Raw genomic sequence first — 9,732 nt, 5'->3', positions numbered from 1 at the left:
ATAAAAGAATGTTCTGAGTTCAAAACATATAGGACAAGGTAACTTTCCTTTTGAAGGGTAGATTGCCACAAATTACTGGATAAAACAGGCATCAAGGGAACAAACGGTGCTGCTTGAATTGTAATGTATAGAAATGACTCTTAGAGATGAAAAAATGCAACTCTGTTTCCCTGGATTAATTATTTGTGAGTCTTCTAACCATTCTCCACCTATAGTGGCCAACTCCCTCTGCTGTGCACTGCAGCATCCAGCCAGGGAAGTCTAATCCAGAGATTGATACTTACTCATCCCACATAGAACAGAGAGGAAGTATTCTTTTGTAGTCACCAGAATCAGAGCAGGTTATGGCCTTGTAGTGGAACTTATCACTCAAAAAGTTACAGGTTAATATCACAAGGTTTACCATCCAAGAACACGATGGTTAGGTTTTAAAACATGACAAAAAATTAATCTAAATAAACCCATGCATATATGGTCAATATGTGACAAAGGTGCCAAGAGTACATAATGGGGAAAGGATAATCTTTTAAATAAATAGTGTTGGGAAAACTAGATATTTACATGAAAAAAAATAAAAGAAACAAACAGGACTCCTATCTTACACCACTTACAAAAATTATATAACTCAAAATGGATTAAAGACTTAAATCTAACACCTAAAGCTGGAAAACTCTTAGACAAAACCAGAGGGATAAAGCTCTTTGACATTAGTCTTGGCAATAATTTTTTGGATGTGACACTAAAAGCAGTCAACAAAAGCAAAAATAAAAAAAGGTCTACAACAAACCAAAAAGATTCTGCACAGCAAAGGGAACAATCAACAAAATGACAAGACAACCTACAGAATGGGAGAAAATGTTTGCAAACCATATATCTGATAAGGGATTAATATCCAAAATACATCAGGAACTCATACAACTCAGTAGCAAAAAAAACCAAATAATCCGATTAAAAATGGGCAAAGGACCTGAACAGACATTTTTCTAAATAAGATATACAAATGGCCAACAGGTACATGAAAAGGTGTTCAACATCACTAATCATGAGGGAGTGCAAATCAAAATCATGAGGAGATATCACCTCACACCTGTTAGGATGGCATTACCAGTAAGTCAAAAGATAGGTGTTGGCAAAGATGTGGAAAAAAGGGAACCCTTGTGTCCTGTTGGTGGGTATGTAAATTGGTATAGCCATTATGGAAAACAGTACAAAGGTTCCTCAAAAAATTAAAAATAGAACTACCACTCTATTCAGCAGTCCCACTTCTGGGTATTTACCCAAAAGATTTGAAATCAGTTGAAGAGATGTCTGCATGCCCACGTTTATTGTAGCAGTATTCACAATGGCCAAGTTACGGACTCAAACTAAGTGTCTGTCGACAGATGAATGGATAAAGAAAATGTGGTATATATACACAATGGACTACTATTCAGCCTTAAAAAAGAAATACATTCTGACATTTGCCACAACGTGGATGGAATAAGAGAACTAAGAGACCATTATGCAAAGTGAAATGAGCCAGGCACAGAAGTACAAATACCACATGTTCCACTTATATGAGGAATCTAAAACACCTGAACTCATAGAGGCAGAGAATAGAATGGTGGTTACCAGAAGCTGACAGTTGGGAGGAATAGGAAGATGAAGGCAAAAGGGTACAAAGCCTCAGTTAGACAAGCATAGGGTTTTTAAAAATTGAGATCTATTGCACAGTGTGGTGAATATAGTTAATAACAGTATATTACATTATACTGCAAACTTCTTGGGAAACAGTATTGGGAACAGAATAAAATAAAAACACAGTCACAACACCATTTAAACAGGCAATTTAATTCCTAAAACAGAAGACTCAAGGAAGTGGAGAAAATGTAAATTCCTAGAATCTTTTCCACCTAAGAGTTGAATTATAAGGTATAAAATAAACACATTACGATTGACTGCAAAGGCATGATTCTAAATGAATCATATACATTTCAAAATTGATAAATTTCAAATGTTCTCATCATAAAAAATAAGTATATGAGGTGATGAATATATTAATTAGCTTGACTTAGTTATTCCACATTGAATTAAACCACAGCATCATTTTGCACTCCATAAATATATACAATTATAAACTGTCAATTTAAAATAAAATTTAAAAAATTCAGAGAAACCACTGAGAAAGATTATTGGGGGCACAATTTTCCAATAAAGTAAGTGTCCATATTAATTGTTCTTATAAAGAATGATTTATAAGAAAAATGACATCATAATTTCTTAGAAGTTAAGCAGAAAAATTACCAAAACATTGACACTTTAATGGAAGAAATGTAAATTACATCCCTTGGATAAACTGTAAAACATTTCAGACCTAGAAAATCTTTAACTGTGTTCTAATTTATTTTCCTTAAATCTCCCATTTTCTTTTCTGTTTGTTTTTTTCTGAGACAGAGTCTCACTTTATTGTCCAGGCTGGAGTGCAATGGCATGATCTCGGCTCACTGCAACCCCCGTCTCCCAGGTTCAAGCAATTCTCCTGCCTCAGCTTCCTGAGTAGCTGGGATTACAGGTGTGCATCACCACACCCCACTAATTTTTGTATTTTTAGTAGAGATGGGGTTTCACCATGTTGGCCAGGCTGGTCTTGAACTCCTGACCTCAGGTGATCCGCCCGTCTCAGTCTCCCAAAGTGCTGGAATTACAGGTGTGAGCCACTGTGCTTGGCCACAAATCTCCCATTTTCTGACACATAGTCTAATTTCAAAACCTTAATTGAGACTTAAGAGTTTAAGATAATTTCCTAATATTTTTTCACAAATTTAAACTCAGTGAGGAACATATTTTCTCACCATGTTAAATTCACTGACATTATTCAGTTTTACTGTTTAAGCATTTATCAAAATCTGTAATTACTTTATTCGCTCACTATCTTTTTCTTATATAATTTCTTTTAGGTTAGGGACCTTGTCTGTCTTCTTTACAGTTATATTGTCTACATCTACTATACTGCCTGGCACATGATAAGTGTTCATAAATATCTGCTGAATTAACAAATGGATGTCTTTGGTCATAGAGAGCAAAACCTGATAAGAAACTAGATAGGCAATTTGCCCTTAGTTTTCTCAGCAAAGTTTTTTAAAAAGATGGCCCACTATTTTTTTTATGAATTTTTTTATGTCTCACATATAGTTAAGTGCTCCAGAAAATGCATCTTTTTGGAAATGAAAATGATCTTAAATATTACAGCAGGATAGGAACTCATAAATTTGCTCTAAAGAGAGTGAGAGAGGAAAAAAACTAATATTAATAGAAAATAGTTGTGCTTAGCACTCTACTAGGGCTTTACACATGCTGTCTCATATAAATGTCACAACCCTGGAGGCACTGTCCCCATTTTAAAGATTAGGAAAGTGAGAATCAGAGAGGAAGAACTGAGAATCAGAGAGGACGTCACCGGCCCAAGGTCACATAACTAGAAAGTACTGGAATTGGGATTAGGACACTGGTTCTTCCTTAAACACACTTTATTTCCTGTACCCCATGTTGCCTCCACAGAAACCAGAAAAATGAAATACAACTTTTTCAGTAACAACACATGAGGTACATGAAACGATCCAGAAAATAATTGCAAATAAATGTTTTGATTATTCAACTTACATCATTTTTAGAAAAAGAAATATATAAGTAACTTACATAAAACATGATTCTGAAGAAACATTTCAATGTATACATTTTCCCATCCTCTATACTGCTTAATTTAGAACAAAGAAAATGTCTGGACTTTGAGGCAGTTGTTGGTTTTGAAAAAGGACATGCAGGCTGGGGACAGTGGCTCATAGCTGTAATCCCAGCACTTTGGGAGGCCGAGGCGGCAGATTACTTGAGCCCAGGAGTTCAAGACCAGCCTGGGGAACATGGCGAAACTCCATCTCCATAAAAAATACAAAAAAGTAGCTGGGCGTGGTGGCACACAGCAGTAATCCCACCTACTTGGGAAGCCGAGGTGGGAGGATTGCTTGAGCCTGGCAGGTTGAGGATGCAGTGAGCTGAGATTGCACCACTGCACTCCAGCCTGGGCACCAGAGCGAGACCCTGTTTCAAACTTAAAAAATAAATAAATAAATAGAGAGAGAAAAAGAAAAAGGATGTGCTTTTAAGAGAACTGCGAGGCCAGTTGTGGTGGTTCATACCTGTAATCCCAGCACTACAGGAGGTCAAGGATTAATTTAAGCCCAGGAGTATGAGACCAGACTGGGCGACAGAGTCAGACCCTGTCTCAAAATAAATAAATAATAAAAGTCTAATAGTAACTTTCAAATAAATGCCTTGAACCTAGCTTTCAAGGAGGATCAGAATAGCACAGAAGGAAGCTCATTTTAAAAAAGCAAAGCAATATTGTCAGAACTGTCTCAAAATGAGAGCTGTTCCACAGGATAGGGTCCTGTCTCCTAAACCTTGGTTTCCTCCAACAAAAGATTTTCTTCCAAAGCTTGAATGGTCACTTGCCTGGAAAAGGAGATGGAATCTCTGTTCGGGAGGAGAAATTTGAGCCCCTTGGGTACAACCCCACGAAGACTTTGGGATTGGGTGGGAAATTAGACTAGAACAATTGTTCTTAAAATGGTCCCTGGGTCACCAATATGGGAATCATCCTAGAAGGGTGTGAAAATGCAGATCCTCCAGCCCTGTCCCTGATACTGAATCCTCATTTCTGGAGTGGGAGCTGAGATTTTGCATTTTTAAAAAGCCACAAGGTGGAATTCTTGTGCACTAAGAGGTCTGGACACAACTGGACAAGCTGGGAGCCAACAGGATGAGTGGGTGGTTTTGGAGCCACATAGACTTGGATTTAAATCCCAGTTCTTCCATTTAACATTAATAGCTCTGACTGTGACAAGTCACCCAGACCCTCTGAGCTTGTTTTCCCACACAGTAAATGAAATGACACTTTGTTGTGGAGATCAAATAAAATTGTGTGGACATATGTATGTGTGTATATATGTATGTACCTATACGTGTGTGTGTTAACAGTGCCTGGCATGGAACTTTTATAAGATGACCTCTTGGAGTTTTCTGGCTCTCAGCCTATGAATGCTACTATGTTTTAATCCTTCCATACACACAACTATCGCAGGATCATCTGCTTATCCACCTCCCTAAAGCAGTGTTCCTCAACCTTTTCTTGATTTTCCCCCTCTCCTCCCAGGAGACGTTTTAGACATTTTATTTCCGAATCTGCCAACCCCATAAAATTTCAGTGACATGGGTATAACGTATATCTGCTTGTTTTGAGGCTCTTTGGAAGGCCACAAAGGACGGTAATATCTACGATCTTTTTGCCCCCTAAGAACATGAGCAATATCACCCATGTTGAGAATGCATGTCCGAGAGATAAGTGACTTGGTCAAGGTCACGTGACTAATTTAGTGGCAGAATTAGACCTAAATTAGAGGTCACAAACTGGCAGACTAGAACCAGCTTATAAATGACTTTTGTTCGGCTTCCAGTGTTTCTTCTTTTTTTTAAATTGATTGCCAACATTTACAAATCAAGAGATTTCACATAAAAATCCCGATATTCAACTTCTTATGAAAAATCTGAGATCGCTCCAAGCGGCAGTTGAGAGGCGCTCGCCACCCCAGAACGTGGGGGTTCTCCCAGCATCTCCCAGCCTGGTCCCTGCAGACATCTGAATGTGAGACCCTCAAATTCAAGACCTTTAAACTTTAGTTTCAAGCTCACGACCCTCAGTGATTTGCCTCCAACCACGCATCACTTAATAACTAGACGTTTAAAAAAACAAATCTGAAAGAACCATACTGAGCGTGCGGCTAAACTAGCTGCGAATTCCGAACCTTTTCCCGCTCCGGATTCCAAGCCCTCGGCGCCGGCTGGGGTCAGCAGGACGCGCCGTCCGTGTCGCAAGTCGCCTGCGGTCGGCGGACCAGGGTGCGGCCGGCCCGGAGACGCTGCCCCGCGGAGGGTCTGTGGGTAGCGGGCTCGAGGGCAGCCTCTGCGCACCCTCACGGCGCGGCACCGATCTCTGCTGCTTCTAACGCGCCCTAGAGACAGAGGGGTCCCGGCCCAGCCCGCCGGACAACGTCCTAGGGCGAGCGCCTGGGCTCCTCCCCGCGGCGGGGCGCCCCTGCTGAGGCTGCGTCCCCGGCGCTGCCCTCAGCGCGCCCGCCCGCCCGCCCGCCCGCCAATGTCAGCCGCCACACGCCGCACGTGACGTGTGCTGGCCAATGGAGGCCTGAAGCGGACCGTGACGAGAGCGGTGGCTCTGGGCATTTTCGAACGGGCGCGGGCGGTGAGGGAACCGTGAGGGACGCTGAGGGGATGGCGCGGGTGCGGAAAGGGGACCATAAGTAAGGGGACGGCGCGAGGACAGCTAGGGGACGGCGCGAGCCAAGAAGGACGGCGGCGGAGCTGGCTGCAAGCGCTCCCCGGCCGCAGGGTCGAGAAGAGTGAATGGAGGAAGAGCCAGGAGAGCCCTGGAGCCGCGCGGACGGAACCCGACGACTGGCCATCTCTCTCCGGGCGCGCTTCCTGTGTTGTTCATCCTGCTTCTACTGGTCCTATCGTCCCAACTCTTACGGCGTCGCGGCCCCAGGTGGTTGAGAGAAATCCGAGGAGCAGAATCTGGGTGAGAGCGAGGCCCAGCAGTTTACAGGGTAGCTGACGGGGTTTGCCTGCGTGTAACAGGAATCCCCAGATTCCAGTATCCTAAACCCACGAGGGGCTTTTCCCCTCTCCCATGAAAGAAAGTGGGAGGAAGGTACCTAAGCTTGTTCGGCTGTGTCATCCGTACAGCCTGCTTGTGTCCACAAATTTGCCTTATGGGCCAAAATAGTAGTTGGAGCTCCAGCCATCACATCCTTATTTTAGAAAGGGCCTTTCTGGAAGTCCCACACAAAACCTTCTAACTACATCTTACAGACTCGAATTTAGTATCATGACCTCGCAGAGCTGGAAACTGTAATCTTAACTTGGCACATTGATGCCCTTAAAAATCTTTCCAAAATTAAGGGAAGAATGAATTTAATTAAGCAACTAGCAATGTGCTGCATCTTGTTTTTTCACCCTTGCAAGTGGTCTTGTGTCTCACGGCTCAGTAGAAATAAGTCCTTCCCCTGCATGTGCAGAACAACTCACTAGGCAAATACATCCTCTGTGGCAGACCTTATACTGGATACTTTACATATATTTTCACATTTAATTCCTCTAGGTAGGCATTACTAGCCCCATGTTGCAGATGACACTGGAAGATAGAAATGGTGACAAACTGAATGCGGAGAGGCTGTTAGATTGACCAGATGGTCTGATACCAGTTGGCTGCATAGTTGCAAGCACATGGACCTAAGAATGTAATTTTCTGTACCGAGTCCACGAAGGCCACTCTGCCTAAAGCTGACAGGAATCAACAAACAAGATGAAGATACCATACTGCCCTGTGGCTCAGGAAGCAGGCCCCATATAATACACCAATGCAAAAATAGCGTGACATCTAAACACCAGTATGGTAATGGTGTAAAAAATTTGTTTTAGTAAGCAACAGATGAAAAGAGATTTGAAAACGTTGACTTGGTATTTCTCAGCACTGTCCTACAGAGAACAGTGCCCATACTTGGGCTTGTTAATAAGTAATGGAGACTGGGCACTGTGGCTCAAGCCTGTAATCCCAGTACTTTGGGAGGCCGAGGTGGGCGGATCACATGAGGTCAGGAATTTGAGACCAGCCTGGCCAACATGGAGAAACCTCGTCTCCACTAAAAATACAAAAATTAGCCAGGCGTGGTAGTGCACACCTGTAATCCCAGCTACTAGGGAGGCTGAGGCAGGAGAATTGCCTGAACCCAGGGGGCGGAGGTTGCAGTGAGTGGAGATCGCACCATTGCACTCCAGCCTGGGCCACAGAGCAAGACTCCAGCTCAAAAAAAAAAAAAAAAAAAAAAGTAATGGATTGGTTTCATACATTTAATAAACAATGTCTTGTGTATACTTGTGCTGCACTAAGCATTAACAATTCCAAGGTGAATTAGACGTTACCCTGCCCACAGTCTATGGGGAGACAGACAGGTATACAAACAATTAGAACATATCATGATAATGGTATTTGGGCGGTATGGGAGCACATGAGAAGAGTATCCAACCTGGCTGGAGAGAGGGAAAAAGAGGGATTTCTGTTAGAGAAGACTTTCTAAAGAAATGATGATTGACCTGAGTCTTGAAAATCAAGCTTGAGCGGATCAAGCTAAGTAAGTGGAATGGCAGTCCAAGCAGAGGGATCAGGTAGTCTAAAAGTGTGTTGATGTGAGAGAAGCCAGCATATGTGACACTTGCTATGAAGAAAGAGGGGGTAGAAGAACATATTGAGGAGTTAGTGCCCTGTCATGATGGATCATGTGTGCCATGCCAGGGAGTTTGCATCCTTTGGCCATAGCATCCACTCCTTCCCTTGCTTTGGGGAAACTATTTCTCCACCTCGTGTGTAGTCTTGGTGGCATTATTAAGATGCCCTGTGTTCCCCCAACTAGTGGATAGATGGATAACCCTAGTTAGGCCAACCAGATTATCTGCCAAGGGTGAGAGGGAAAGTAGTGGGATAGGAAGTTGAGAGTGTTTAAACATGCCCCCCTAGGGAGGAGATGAGATTTCATTTGGATCCATGAAAAGATTATTAAATTGGATAGAGAGCACAATCAAGGATAGAGGTCATGTGTGTGATGTTTTCTTCAGCAAACTCAATAGCACAGAGTCTCTAGTTGATTTTCGCATCTTACAACTGGATATAAATACTGTATTCCAGCCATTCGAAAGGTGTATTTTATAGCTATTAGGATGATATTTTGTAACCAAAAATTAAATGACTTTAGTATTTTAAATAAATACTATGTAGACCTCATTTCTCTACTGTAACTTGGATGGTTATTCCACAAATTTGAGTAATATGTGGGTTTTACTTTCATTCCATGTTTACCTAACAACCTTCTTGGAGTTCTAACTCAATAACAACAGGATTCCCCAGTGGAAAAAAAAATCACTGTATTATTTATACATAAATTATTTAGTTATACATAAATTCTTTAGTTTTCTAAATTTCTAAGGGCTTAAAACTGTAGCATCATTATGACACAAAAATTACACATCACAGATAAACTCTCTTCCCAAGGTTTTGAATATCATTTTTTCTTTAAAAATGAAAATACATTTATCTTTATAATATACATGTTCATTGAAGATAAGTTTCAAGAAAGGCAGAAAAGTATGAGGAATACACTTAGTAGTTTACATTGTCCAAGACATTTTTCTATGAACATTTATTTAAATATAAGTGTACTTTAAAATAAGATCATATCATACGTACTGTTTCATAACTTATTTTTTACGTAACATATCTTAGACAGCTTTGCTAAGTACCACAGACTTAATGGCTTAAAACACCACATGTTTATTATCTGTTTCTGTGCATCATCAGTTCTGTCACAGTTTCTGTCAACAGATTGCAATTCAGGTACTGGCCAGGGCTACAATCTTATCAGAAGCTCAACTGGGAAATGATCTATTTCCATGTGCCCTCAAGTTATTGGCAGAATTCATCTCCTTGCAGCTATAGACAGGTCACCATTTTCTTGCTGACTATCAGCAATGGGCTGCTGTCAGCTTCTAAAGGCCACCCTCAATTCTTTGCCTTGTGGTCCTCTCCATAGACTTCAGAAATGGCAGCTTACTTTTTCAAAGCCAACAAAG

At 41.4% G+C, this 9,732-nt stretch overlaps 1 protein-coding gene across 1 annotated transcript in view; it reads right to left on the bottom strand.

Annotated features, from left to right (window-relative positions):
* Nucleotides 1-6,880, bottom strand: part of PTPDC1 (protein tyrosine phosphatase domain containing 1) — a 73,629-nt gene extending 66,749 nt beyond the window's left edge. Inside the window, exon 1 of the mRNA XM_054520260.2 lies at nt 5,838-6,880. The gene's annotated coding sequence lies outside the window, so the exon portion shown is untranslated. The remainder of the gene's footprint in view (nt 1-5,837) is intronic.
* Nucleotides 6,881-9,732: the final 2,852 nt, after the last annotated feature.

This window comes from Pongo abelii, chromosome 13, assembly GCF_028885655.2.
Source record: "Pongo abelii isolate AG06213 chromosome 13, NHGRI_mPonAbe1-v2.0_pri, whole genome shotgun sequence".
In the NCBI taxonomy this organism is placed as follows: Eukaryota; Metazoa; Chordata; class Mammalia; order Primates; family Hominidae; genus Pongo; species Pongo abelii.
This window is presented reverse-complemented; position numbering and strand designations above follow the sequence as displayed.